The following is a 2600-nucleotide window of genomic DNA, read 5'->3' as shown; positions in this document are numbered from 1 at the left end:
CCACACAATCTTCAATCGGTTCTGCAACAAACACTTAACAAGGCTGAAATTATCGAATTGGAGATGACCCAAAAGCTTGGTCTCAACTTTAAGATCATCATCATCAAAACCATTCTGTTCTTCTTCCTCATCAAACACAACAGTAAAACCCACATTATCATCAATCATAACATTGTGGGATTAAACTTGGAAATCAGTGATTAGGTTCCCAAAGGAAACCATCTGATCGAAATCATGATTCGACATAGGGTTCAACAATTTCTCAATCTCCTCTCTCTTGTTGGGGTTATTGTTCTTCAAAACACCCAAAACCTCATCAGCGGCGGCGGCGACTGTTCCGGGAGGCTTACCACCGCCCAATTGCTGCTGTACAAGGCTAAGCATGGCCTCATAGGGAACCCTAGTTTTCTTCGTCTTGGTCTCGTAAAAAAAGGCCCAAATTTGATTCTACTTATTATGGCTCTGCAATAATACCATGGGTTTCCTAGTCTTTTCCTTCTAAATTCTACCATACGTGTATGCTATCATGGTTCTCAGACCCTTGGTTCTCTTGTTTCTTTCTACGATGATGTTACTGGTAAGGCCTTACCCTGGAACTTTTCTGGTCATTGTTTAAAGGAAACTCACTTGAAGATCTTACATTTTTTTTCTGAATATGATGATTTCATTTATCCATAAGAACTTGTAGTATTTTGTTCTTTGCATTATTTGTATCAAATTACTGAAGAAATTTCTCAAGCGATATCTAATGAAAACAAGGTCACTTTTTTAGGCCTTAAGACTGAGCCATTGAATGGAACATACTTGGAAAGAATTGGACAGTCATCTGATGATGGAAAAAACAACCACCCCGAGCAGGAAAGTTGCCCATTCTCATGGGCTAGATCTCTAGAGAATTTGCTTCAGCAGGAGACATATTTGGCCTTGGCCACTGCATTCGTGCTTTTGAGGTTGCTCTATTTCCTTTTACCAACTCTGTCTGCATGTACTCGATTGGTTTGGAGACTGTACATCCCAAATATGAAGTTAAAGAGCTTGTGGGAACATCCTCCGGCCTATCTGAATCGAGCAATCCAGTTATTCAATTCCCTAAAGGAGCCCTGCAAGAGAAGTAATTTGCAAGAGGGAGCGATGAATGCTAAGGCATGGGCTTCAAAGTCCTTAGCTTCGGTTTCATTTGGGGATGCAAACACCAGCCGGGTTGTGCCAGTAAGTTGCTCTCACTTCACTTTTTCCGGCGAAATTAGGCTTTTAGATTCTCCTTTGCTGCAGAATCTTTTCTGTGTCCTTCTGCAACAAATTCATGATTTGATTTGGTTTTCCATTTGGGGCTCAATGTTTCATGGTAAGGTGGAAAATTTTACATTGGTTGGTTGTTGTAGCAACCGTCATTTCTATGTAATTTAGAATAGAATTTGTTATCACCGTCCCAAAAATAAGAAATGGCTTTAATTTTGTGAATAGCTTGTAAGCTATATAGCCTTGACTGGGTGGTTTGGACCCCCTCTTGTCATTCTAGATAAGTTTGTCATTTATATATCTCATCTTTCTATGTTATTAACATTTCTTGATAACTAATTTTAAGCAACATGTTAAACAGCAGTTTAGAAAATGCCTTAGTGTATGACTTTTTCTTTTCTTCTTTTCTTTTCTTCTGGCGGCTCTTAGAACTTTACTTGTGTTTGTGAATATACTTAAAAGATGTTTAAAAACTGGTTAAACGGGGAATCTGATATGAACTGGTTGAAATTGGGTAGTTTGGTTCTAGTTTTAAAAAATTTAGAATCATTGAATATGGTTTCGTTAGCAGATTAATGCTCAAAAGAGTTGAACAAAACAAACTGAATTTTTTGATGTTTTCGTTAATTTTAGTATTCGTACGTATAGGATCTTCCATGTGAATAATGGGTGTTCTCTTCTTTTTTTAATTTTATAATATGATGAGGAATGTTGGACTGAATTTCTGGGCAGCCCCGTTTCTCTCAATCTGAGCCCTAATTTCAATGTCATCTTGTGAATTAATTTGAGCAGGGTTTTTAATAACAATGAACTCAGTGGCAAGATTCCTTCAACGCTAGGACTACTGCAGACTTTGGAGATATTGTGAGTATCTCTATCACATACCCAATTAAAATCATAATAAGATGCTAGCTGTGAATACCCATTAAATTTTTTGATATATGTATACAGTGTTGGCAATGGATTTTCCTGGATATGGACTCACTGGTGGCCCTATCCTAATTTCAATCTCATTGTTTTTCGTTCTTGTAGTGACATGCCTGTTAACAAAGCACATACTTTTATGTACCATTGAGTGTAGTTAATCCTTCATCCCTATCAGTCACCTATTTAAAAGCCATACGTTTTGTTTTTGGTATTTTAGGCTAAAAAAGCCCCAAAAGCTGGCCTTTATAGCCTAAAAAGCTAAGGAAGCAGCCCTTTAAGCTGGTAACAAAATGTCATTCAACGTTTACGAGTTGATCTCTATCTACTCAATCTTGAAATCAAGTTCAAGTTTGACCAATTTATACACAAAAATCAAGCTCAAAAGGGCTCCTAATGGGCTTATATGAAAAGAAGAAATGCTAAATTTAGGAAAA

At 37.3% G+C, this 2600-nt stretch overlaps 1 pseudogene across 1 annotated transcript; it reads left to right on the top strand.

Annotated features, from left to right (window-relative positions):
* The first annotated feature begins 471 nt into the window (after window positions 1–471).
* LOC145796017 (5'-adenylylsulfate reductase-like 4 pseudogene) lies at window positions 472–2169 on the top strand (annotated as a pseudogene). The gene is made up of 2 exons (XR_014336782.1): window positions 472–577; window positions 773–2169. The product of XR_014336782.1 is annotated as a 5'-adenylylsulfate reductase-like 4 pseudogene (transcript).
* The last annotated feature ends 431 nt before the right edge of the window (window positions 2170–2600 follow it).

Source organism: Camellia sinensis, chromosome 7 (assembly GCF_055761805.1).
Source record: "Camellia sinensis isolate YWXY chromosome 7, ASM5576180v1, whole genome shotgun sequence".
Classification (NCBI taxonomy): Eukaryota; Viridiplantae; Streptophyta; class Magnoliopsida; order Ericales; family Theaceae; genus Camellia; species Camellia sinensis.
This window is presented reverse-complemented; position numbering and strand designations above follow the sequence as displayed.